Here is an 11,890-nt window from a genome sequence, read left to right as displayed (position 1 = left end):
TAGACCAGATAAAGAAAATGTGGTATGTATACACCATGGAATACTATGCATCCATAAAAATGAATGAGATCATGTCCTTTGCAGGTCATGGATGCAGCTGGGAGCCATTATCCTCAGCAAACTAACACAGGAACAGAAAACCAAACACCACATGTTCTCACTTACAAGTAGGAGATGAACAACAAGAACACATGAACACAGGGAGGGGAATATCGCGGAACCAGCCCCCAATATTTCAATGTAGGTTCTTTTCTATTTTCCCTAAGTGTCAGCCAGTCTGAGAAATAAAGAGAAAGAGTACAAAGAGAGAAATTTTACAGCTGGGTCTCCGGGAGTCCAGGAGTGACATCACTTAATGGTAGGACCGTGATGATAACCCCGAGCCACAAAACCAGCAAGTTTTATTAGGAATTTTAAAAGGGGAGGCAGTGTACAAACAGGGAGTAGGTCACAAGGATCGCATGCTTCAAAGGACAATACAGATCACAAGGCAAGGCAAAATTAGAATTACTGATGAGAGTCTATGTCCCACTGTGCATGCATTGTCTTGATAAACATCTTAACAGGAAACAGGGTTCGAGAGCAGAGAACCAGTCTGACTAGAATTTACCAGGCTGGAATTTCCTAATCCTATTAAGCCTGAGGGTACTGCAGGAGACCAGGGTGCATTTCAGTCCTTTTCTCAACTGCATAAGATAGACACTCCCAGAGCGGCTGTCTATAGACCTACCCCCAGGAATGCATTCCTTCCCCAGGGTTATTCCTTGCTGGGAAAAGAATTCAGTGATATTTCTCCTACTCACACATTCATTTATAGGCTTTCTGCAAGAAGAAAAATATGGCTCTATTCTGCCCGACACTGCAGGCAGTCAGACCTTATGGTTATCTTCCCTTCTTCCCTGAAAATCGCTGTTATTCTATTCTTTTTCAGGGTGCACTGATTTCATATTGCTCAAACACACGTTTTACAATCAGATTTCATGTTGTTCAATCACACATGTTCTACAATCAATTTGTACAATAGTGGTCCTGAGGTACATTCTCAGCTTACGAAGATAGCAGGATTAAGAGATTAAAGTAAAGATAGTCATAAGAAGTTGTAAGAGTATTATTAGGGAAGTGATAAATGTCCATGAAATCTTCACAATTTATGTTCAGAGATTGTAGTAAAGACAGGTGAAAGAAATTATAAAAGTATTAACTTTGGGAACTAATAAATGTCCATGAAATCTTCACAATTTATGTTCTTCTGCCTCGGCTCCAGCCAGTGCCTCCGTTCGGGGTCCCTGACTTACCGCAACAGGGGAACAACACACACTGGGGCCTGTTGGGGGAGGATGGGGGAGGGAGAACATTAGGGAAAATAGCTAATGCATGCTGGGCTTAATACCTAGGTGATGGGTTGATAGGTGCAGCAAACTACCATGGCACACATTTACCTATGCAACAAATCTGCACATCCTGCACATGTACCCCAGAACTTAAAATAAAAATTAAAATAAAAAAATACTTTCAAGCAGACAAGAAGATGAAAGTATTGATATTAGCTGATACAGTACGCTTTCTATCTGCCAGGAGCTTGTCTAAGTGCTTCTGTGCATTAACTTATTCAATCTTCACAATAACCTTATTATTAATATTACTATCATCCCATTGTAAAGGTTAGAGACCTGAGGTACAGATAAGTCATTCTTAGGTAGTAGTGGCAGGGCCATCATTTGGACCTAGATACCCTGGCTCCAGAATGTATACTCTTAGCCATCAAACCAACTTTCCCCTACATATTCTTGTTCCCTAGAGTATACTTTTCTTCCCCAATCCTATCCTCCCCATCCATGCACACATGTTTTGGGCTTCAGTTTCCAGGTGCAATAGCACTTCCCCGGGGAGATCCTTCCACACTCCCACCCTAGCTCAAGCCTCATCATCAGCATTCACAGCATCCTGAACTCTTTTTTTTTTTTTTAAATAGGAGTTATTTTCTCTCTAATTGCAGGACATGTCTTAATTTATCTTTGGACCCTCTCTAGCCTCTAGCACAAGGCTCAGCATCTAGTAGCTACCCAAAAACTGTTGGTTAAACTGGAATGTTCCAATGTCTTCAGAAGCCAGCTGTTTGCCTAAGTTTGGCAATATATTGTCACATGTAAAATACACATGTGTTTGACCCAGCTACCTCACAGATAGGAATTTACTGTAAGGAGGTAATCATGCAAGTACAAAATGATGTTGATGCAAGGATTGTTGATAATGGCAAAAATTAAGAACAATCTATGGTGGCAATGAGTGGTGGACAAATTAAATAATGTTCTCTTTGCATAATGGAACCCTGTGTAGCCATTTAAAAAGATAGTACAAGGAAATCTATAGATGATAACATAGAACTTTATTCATGTTATATTGGTGAGGATAAAAAAAGGCAGAAAATGTAATGACTGACTCTGCTGAGAGCTTACTCCCTTACTGTCATGCACCATGCTAAGCCCTTTTACATACATTAGCTCATTCAATCTTCACAGCAATCCTATGAAATAGGTTTGTTCTGCTATAATCCCTAATTTACAGACAAGTAAACTGAATAGTGTCTAAACCAGATTTCAACCTGTAATTATCTCCAGACTTCTAATCTTTATCACTATTATACTGTCTTTGTGATCCTATTATGTAATATTGCATAGACACTGTGATTGTGACAGAGACTGCCAGACACCCCTGGATATCTACTCCTCTCTTCTCTCACACTAATAGGATTTTTAACTGGGCACACGGCTACATTTCCCAAGTCCCTTGCAACTGGGTATGACCATGTAACTTGGTTCAGGCCAATGGGATGTAAGCAGAAATATGTGGAAGCTTCCTCAAGAGCAACACGTATTCCTGTTGCCCCACCCCCACCCCTTTCTCTTGTTTTGTTCCTTTCTCTTTCCTAGACTGCAAATTCTGTCCTGTGGACCATGAGGTGGAGGCTACCTACAATTTAGCAACAAGACAGAAGGAGGCTAGGAGACTGACATTATGGAGTGCCTTGCCAGGCCTGAGCCTCCCACCCAGACTTCCATGTGAAAGAGGAATGAGCTTCTATCATGGTGACATCATTGTTGTTTTGGTATTCTGTCACTTAGAGCTGAATATAACCTAATATATGCACACACATGTGTCTGCACATGCATCCAGAAATGCCTGCAAGGATATTCATCATAGTGTTAACAGTAGTGCCTTGGGGTTGCAGTATTTGTAGTGGTTTTTACCTTATCTTCATACTTCTCTGGGTATATGCGCCACTTCTTACAAAAGCGGTAAATCAAAAGAAAAATGTCATAATGCTCTCCACCTTCTGCCTCCAGTTTCACTTCCATGGCTGAGTTCTCACCTGCCCTCAGCCCAGCCAGAGTACCGTGACTGTGGGTGACTGCTTGCCCTGCTCCTCTGGCTTGTCTGACCTTGAGGCCCAGGCTTCATCTGCAAAACTGCAGCCACTGTCCACCATTCTCTTGGGTGGGGAAGAAAGATTAGTTCTGTGCCCATCTCTTCCCCAGGATGGGGGAGAAAGCACAAAAAGTCAAGCCAGTTAGTGTCTCTGGAGAGAAGACAGCTGGAAATACAGCTGTATCTCATTCACTTCTTCAGTAAATATCGATTGAGGGCCTATATGTTCCAAGCAATGTTCTAGGTAGGGGAAAGAGCAGTAAATAAGAGTCTTTGTGGTCATGATGCTTGTACTCTAGCAGAAAGGACCAACCATCAACAAGCCCGCATTTAGGTGCCTCTGCGTGAATATGCCTGTCTGAGCCAGTCTGAGCTTGAACCCATTTGTTAGTGATGCTTCCACTTCCCAGAAGATCTCAATGTCTCCTTGTTTCATTCATTCATTTGACAAACATGTTCTGAGGGTGTAGGCATGCCAGGCTGTAAACTGGAAATTTAATGACAAGCAAGATTGGGCCAGTCTAACAGAAGCATCAGCACTACAAAAGCTTGCAAGTTGCAACATAGTAAGATGGGAGTTACCATCCGCCAGAGCCCTGTCAGAATATCAAAAGGAGCTCCCAGCCTTGCCTGGAGAGCAGTGCAAGGAAGGCACTGGGGACCATAATAGCTGAGCTAATTCCTGAAGGGTGAATGAAAATTGCCAGGTTATGTTTCAGCCTCAGCAGAAACAATTCTTACTCAGGTGCTGATTAACAGCTGCAGTAAAATTCAGGGGGGACTTTCACCTTTCAAGCATACCAGGGAACTCAACTAAAGTCTAAACTGGGATTCAGATATGTGTGGTAAATGCACGAGTTGGGTTGCCTCATACTGCAAAGTGCCATTTGGCTGGAGTTGAAGGCAAGACAGGGTTGGGGAGGATAGAACAGGGTATCTGCTCAGCTCTTGGTCCCCAGCTTGGTCCCACAGACTTGTGTTTGAGCCCTACTGAGCACAAGCAGAGGCTGGAGGAGCTGTTTTCATGGGGGACATGAGGCATAAGCAGCCTGCTTAAGGGACCAGGTGACAAGAGAGGGTGATATGGTTTGGCTCTGTCCCTACCCAAATCTCCAATTGTAGCTCCCACAATTCCCACGTGCTGTGGGAGGGACCCAGTGGGAGGTAATTGAATCATGGGGGTGGGTCTTTCTCATGCTGTTTTTATGATAGTGAATAAGTCTCATCAGATCTGATAGTTTTATAAAGAGGAGTTTCCCTGCACAAGCTCTCTCTTGCCTGCTACCAGGTAAGGCATCCCTTGTTCTTCCAGGAACAAGAATGTGAGGTCACCCCAGCCATGTGGAACTGAGTCAATTATACCCCTTTCCTTTATAAATTACCCAGTCTTGGGTATATCTTTATTAGCAGCATGAGACTAGACTAATACAGAGGGTACGGGGGGACAAGCCTCCTTCCCGTGTGTTTTACTATTGCTGTGTGACTTCATTCAGGGAGCGCTCCAGGAATGCAGTGCTGCCTTGATTCCACAGGGCTGCAGGTTTGGGAACGTGGGAAGACAGTGCCTTGAGGAGGAATGTGTGCAGAGTAAGACACGGTCAGGATCTCAAGGGATATGATAGCACCTTAAGTGACTTCTCAATCAGTGTCACTCAGCGTGTGCCAGAGCAAAGAACACATGAGGAAACCTCATGAAAACAGGTGAGCTGGCTCTGAAGATTCCCAGTAACAGTGAGGGAGGAGGAGGGGTCTAAATTAGGGTGCTGAGGCTGAGTCCTGTATTAGAGATAAGGACAGGTGAGAATTTAGTTACTACAAATTCATTAGATCTTAGCCTGGGTTCCCTGAAAACAGAGCATAAGATCCATGCTTGTGTGGAGGTAGTTGATTTGGGAATGTGATCCCGGGGAGCAGGAGGCAGAGACAAGGGGAAGGGAAACATAGAATGGAGAATCACGGCCAGGCGCAGTGGCTCATGCCTGTAATCCTGGAACTTTGGGAGGCCAAGGCAGGCAGATCACTTGAGCCCAGGAATTTGAGACAAGCCTGCCCAACGTGGTGGAAACCCATCTCTACTAAAAATATAAAAATTAGCTGGGTGTGGTGGTGGCTGCCTGTAATTCCAGCTACTCAGGAGGCTGAGGCAGGAGAATCACTTGAGCCCAGGAAATGGAGGTTGCAGTGAGCTGAGATCGCACCACTGCACTCCATCCTGGGCGACAGAGCGAGATTCCATCTCAAAAATAAATAAATAAATAAAATAAAAAAGAATGGAGAATCACTACAAGGGTGTGTTGTTGGGTTGGCTGCTCCTTGATTCATGGGAGTTTCTGAGAGCCTATTGGCCTGCAGGGGATAAAAGGGAGGAATTTATCTATTAGCTTTAGTTCCATATTGTCCATAGTGCCCCCAAGGGTGTTAAGTGCCCCATGCTTCCAGCAAGTTCTCAGGTGTCCCACTCAGAGAGTCAGAGAAGGCCTGGGGCAGGAAGTGAAGGTATGAGGAGTGACCCAAGAGAAGGCATTACAGATGCACCTACTCAAAGCTGGCTGAAGGTCTGTGAGGAAGTGGTCGTCACACAGTGCCTGGAGTATGAGGTGGCTTGGAAGGATATGGAGGAGTGGACAAGAGGTTCCCAAACCCCATAAACCTCGGAGGCCTCAGAAACCCAATTTATGCAAGTTTTCAGAAACGCAAGAAGAATGGTATTGCATTGTTATTGCTGTTAACAAATAATAGCTAATATTTTTGGACATAAATTATGTTGTAAGACTTTACACAGACTCATTTCATTTAAACTCACAACAGTGCTTTGTGGCATATATCATTATTGATTTCTAGAGAGCAGATGAGGAAACTGAGGCAGGACATTACTTCCTCAAGGTCATAGAGCTGGTACATGTTGGAGTCACACTGGCTCCTCATAAGGGAGTAAACAAGCAGCCTGGCTTGAAGAAGGGTGTGCATCTCCCCTGAGCCCTTTGGCCTTGTGGCCTCTAGCGCCAGCTTTGGTAGACACTTTTCCAAATAAGGTGCGCCTGTGTTAGCTTTAAAAGTCACAGCAGATGCATCAGGGGAGAATTTAGAATCTGCTTCCTTAGAATTTGATAACCTGGGTTCAAGGGCTGGCTCTGTCGTCACCCAGCTACGGGGTGAGGGGAGTTGTATTAGTATTACACATCACATCTCCTGCTTGTGCCTCTGTTTTGCTATCTGTAAAATGACATGACTAGGCTACAACATCTGTAAGATCAAGTCTGCCTAGTCGACTTATTAGTTTTAAAGGCAATCCACATAAGTGGGTGCAGAATCGTTGAAGATGAAAGTAAAGGCTCTCTTAAACAAGACACAGACAGGAAAATCCTTAAAGGGAAAAGAATGATAAAGTGAATATTTCCTTTTTTTTTTTTTGAGACAGACTCTTGCTCTGTTGCTCAGGCTGGAGTGCAGTGGCACTCAGCCTCCCAAGTAGCTGGGATTGCAGGCACAAGCCACCACACCCGGCTAATTTTTTGTATTTTTAGCAGAGATGGGGTTTCTCCATGTTGGCCAGGCTGGTCTCAAAGTCCTGACCTCAAGTGATCCACCCACCTCAGCCTCCTAAAGTACTGGGATTACAGGCGTGAGCCACTGCACCTGGCCTAATTTCTAAATTTAAAAATTCTCCATGATAAAAGACATAAAGTCAAAATAAAAACATCTGGGGGTAAGTATTTGCAGCACACACAGAGAAAAAAAGACTAGTGTCTAGACTATATAAAGAATAAGGAGGAGAAGATCACAACTAGGCAGTTCACAGCAAAGAAAACGTAAATGAATGATGAAAATATGAAAACATGCTCAAATTTACTAGTAACAAAGGAAATGAAGATTAAAACATGAATGAAATGCTGTTTTTTCACCCCCAGGTTTGGTAACAAATATTTGGTAATATTAATTATTGGCAAATGTATAGGAAAGCAGTGGCCCTGTTGACGGGGATAGAAGAACAATTTGGCATTATCTGTTAAAATGAAAAATATTCAAATTCCGGTAACTCTGTGGTTATCTTTCCCAATTTATCCCTTAGGGAAGCACCCACATAGGCCTACAAAGGGGCACAGACAAGAATGTTCATGCCAACGTTGTTTGTTGTCACTAAAATATAACAGACTGCAGAGAGTAGGAAACAGCTTAAACGAACATCTATAAATAAATCTTGTTAATTCTATGTTTTGCAATTATATGCAAAACATTAAAAATAATATGATGGAGTTATGGTACTGATAGGGAAAATCCATATGACTTAACAATGAGTTTTAAAAAAGTAAATTGTGGAATACATAGAGTGTAATACCATTACAAGAAATAATACTCAATTGTTCTCCTCAAAACTGCCTAGAAGAGGGTCTGGAAACTATAAGACCAAATGGATTTCATAAATTATTTCTGGAAAGGGGACAGAGTTAGTGTTGGGAGGCTCAGCTCTATACTGATTTAACTTGTTTAGAAGGGCAATATATTCATGCATTACTGATGTAATCTTAAAAATAGATTTTTGAAGTATTAAAATATATTAGCAATTGACGGTTTGCAGTTTCCCTTTCCCCCAACCTCCAAGGAACAGAATTCCTATGCTGTAAATGATAGCATCATCCAAAATGAACCCTCTCCTCCCAGCACATCTCTTGTCTCGTTCTGGACGCCAAAACTCCTTTCCATTCCACTGTAGTCTAGGAGGCCAGATGCTCATTCTTTCCCTTCAAATATTCCATCAGTATTGTTTACATTGCTTTGACATTTGTTCACCCAGAGCTAACTGCAGGGTGCTTCTACGATTACAGTGGCATTTTTGTTTTGATTTTTTATTTCTTATTTTTTCAATAAGGATGGAAAGGTTGAACGTGTAATGTTAGCATTCAACCTAGTGTAAAAACATTCCAACCAAAAGGCTTTGAAAGTTGATTTTTGTGGTGAGCAATCTGGAAAACATTTGTTAGAAGTTGCTCACGTTTCGTTTTCTGTTAGTTGTCAAGAGGTGTTGTGCATGTTAATTTAGAGCAGTGGCCCCAAGATCAGCCAAGTGTGTCCCCAGTTCAGCAGCAACAGCATCACCTCGGAACTTGTTAGATCTGCACCTCCGTGGGCCCCACCCCAAACCTGCTGAATTGGAAACTGAGAGTTAGGCTCAGCGATCGGTGTTTTAACAAGCCCACGACATGATTCAGATGCACCCTCAAATTTGAGAACCTCTGATTTACATGGCTAAATATAAATTCCCTGTCAGAATGCCGATCCATTCATCTGCAAAATAACAACCTGTTACTAAAATCCTTTTAAATTTCTATTCATCCTTCAGCTCTCAGCTGATACATCACTTTCTCAGTAAACATTTTCCTGCACTATGCTCCATAACCCTACGTCCTGCTTTTTGCATTTATCACAGGTGTATTTTACATTTATTTGTGTGATCACTTGATTAAAATCTGTTCCCCCACTACCATCACCCTGTAGTCTGCTTGAATATACCACAGTGCAAGGCATACAGTAAGTGCTCAGTAAATACTTGCAAATGAATGAATATATGAACAAATTCTTCATAGAGTGTTTTCCCACTTTTCAACACATTTCTGTCTTTTTGAGACAAGAATCTCACTCTGTCACCCAGGCTGGAGCGCAGTAGTGCAATCATGGCTCACTGTGGCCTCTACCTTTCTGGCTTAGGTGGTCCTCCCACCTCAGCCTCATGAGTAGCTGAGACCACAGGTGCACACCACCATGCCTGGCTGATTTTTGTATTCTACAAAAAAAAAAAAAATGTTGTCCAGGCTGGTCTCAAACTCCTGAGCTCAAGCAATCTCCCCCACTAGACCTCCCAAAGTGCTGGGATTACAGATGTGAGCCTCCACGCCCAGCCTCAACACATTTCTGATGAATCGTTAATGAAACATTCTTCATCTAGCTCAACACTATTTTTCTAGCACAGTCTCAGTCAGCTCAAATCTCCTCTCAGCTCACTTGCTCAATTTCCCCTAAATACTGTGTTTACTAAAATTGTAGACTGCAATTATTAGTATCTGATTAACATTTTGCAGTTTCCAAAGTGTTTTTTACTGATATTAGTAATATTACTAAACCAAGTATTGGCAGCTTACTTGTCAGACAATGAAGTGATTCTCATAACTGTGAAGGAGGTATTTCTTATCTATTCTATGTTTTCATGGAGGGATGAGTCAGGGTTAGTGAGGGCCAAGTAACTGGTACGATTGCTTGGCTGCTAAGGGCAGAGACAGGATTTGCCTTCTGATGCTAGCTGACTCTGTGGCCTGTCCTCTGTGCTATAATGCCCTCCACTGGACTTGCATTATGGTCCCTCACATTGTAAGATCTTAGGTATTTGGATTCCATACCTGGTGCCTCTGGGTCACTCTCTCTGTGCAAATCATGCAATGGGAGTAGGCATGTGTACTGGCAAGAAGAAGGGTCCTGGAGTCAGAGAGACCTGTGTTCAAATCTAGACTGTGTGATCTACTGCAAAGTATTTATCCACTCAGAAGTTGAGTTCCTTTTTCTATAAAATAAGGACAATTAGGCTGGGTGCAGTGACTCACACCTGTAATCCCAGCACTTTGGGAGGTCAAGGTAGGTGGATCACCTGAAGTCAAGAGTTCGAGACCAGCCTGGACAACATGGTGAAACCCCATCTCTACTAAAAATGCAAAAATTAGCTGGGTGTGGTGGCACGTGCCTATAATCCCAACTACTTGAGAGGCTGAGGCAGGAGAATTGCTTGAACCTGGGAAGCAGAGGTTACAGTGAACCAAGATGGTGCCACTGCACTCCAGCCTGGGTGACAGAGTGAGACTCTTACTCAAAATAAATAAATAAATAAATAAATAAATAAATAAATAGGACAATTAAAATTATGACCTCATAGGATTGCTATGAGGATTAAATGAGAAATAGTGCACTTATCAGAGTGCTTAGAGTAAGAATAAATCAATGTTAACTAGTATTATGTCTACTTCTAGTTCTTTATATATCGTATCTGAACTCTATCCACCTTTTGAGGCTGCATGTAATATGGGGTCCCTTTTTCCTCTCTAACTACGTTTCTATTTATTCCAAAAATGCTAGTCTTTATTTTCTCAGTATGTATCATAATCATTGCCATTGCCATGTCTCCAATTATGAAAAAGATGGATGGTCTTTGAAAAATGAAATCAAGCAATATACAAAACTACAGAGAAAAGAAAATAATATATTTTTTGATTCCTATCATGCAGAAATAACCACTATGATACATTCTTTCTTATATCTGTGTGTGCATGTTCATATGTGTAATTGTACCTAGATACATTATGTTTTGAAACTCAATTTTTTTTTTTTTTTTTTTTTGAGATGGAGTCTCACACTGTCACCCAGGCTGGAGTGCAGTGGCGCAATCTCGGCTCACTGCAACCTCCACCTCCTGGGTTCCAGCAATTCTCCTGCCTCAGCCTCCCGTGTAGCTGGGACTACAGGCACGCGCCACCATGCCAGGGTAATTTTTGTATTTTTTAGTAGAGATGGGATTTCACCATATTGGCCAGGCTGGTCTCGAACTCCTGACCTCGTGATCCGCCCACCTCAGCCTCTCAAAGTGCTGGGATTACAGGCATGAGCCACTATGCCCAGTAAAACTCAATTTTTTTTCACTTAACAATATTAAATAGATTTTTTAAATGTCAAAAAATATAGATCGTTTAATTATTTACAATGGCTGCTTAGTATGGTATTACATATAGTATATTCTATTGAGGGACTGTATTGGTTAACTACTGCTGCATAACAAATTGTCCTCAAAATCAGTGGCTTCAAATGACAATTAAAAATATATATACATATTTACATTTATATATGTATATATATTTACATTTATAAATATATATAATATATATATTGTGTGTGTGTGTGTGTGTGTTTTAGCTTCAACTTATAGCTGCTCTGTCTATATGCTGGCAAGGCTGACTCTCCTCCATGTGTCTCTCATCTTCTTTCTGAGACCAAAGAGCCAACTGGGACATGCTTTTCTTTTGGAGAATATAGGAACACAAGAGGAAAAGCAGAAATACTTGAGGTCTCTTAAGGTCTGGGCTTAATGTCACTTCTTCCCATAGATTGTTAGCCAAAGCACATCATATGGCCAAGTCCATTCAAGGGTTGGGGAAATAGACCTTGCTTATGATGAGGACTTATAACTGCAGGTTGGGGTGAACAATTGAGACCAACGCCAGGCCTGGTGGCTCATGCCTGTAATCCCAGCACTTTAGGAGGCCAAGGTGGGCAGATCACTTGAGGTCAGGAATTCGAGACCAGCCTGGCCAACATAGTGAAACCCCATCTCTCTTAAAAATACAAAAAATTACCCAAGCGTGGTGGTGTGCGCCTGTTGTCTTAGCTACTCAGGAGGCTGAGGCAGGAGATCCCTTGAACCCCACTACCG

This window comes from Pan troglodytes, chromosome 9 (assembly GCF_028858775.2).
Source record: "Pan troglodytes isolate AG18354 chromosome 9, NHGRI_mPanTro3-v2.0_pri, whole genome shotgun sequence".
In the NCBI taxonomy this organism is placed as follows: Eukaryota; Metazoa; Chordata; class Mammalia; order Primates; family Hominidae; genus Pan; species Pan troglodytes.
This window is presented reverse-complemented; position numbering follows the sequence as displayed.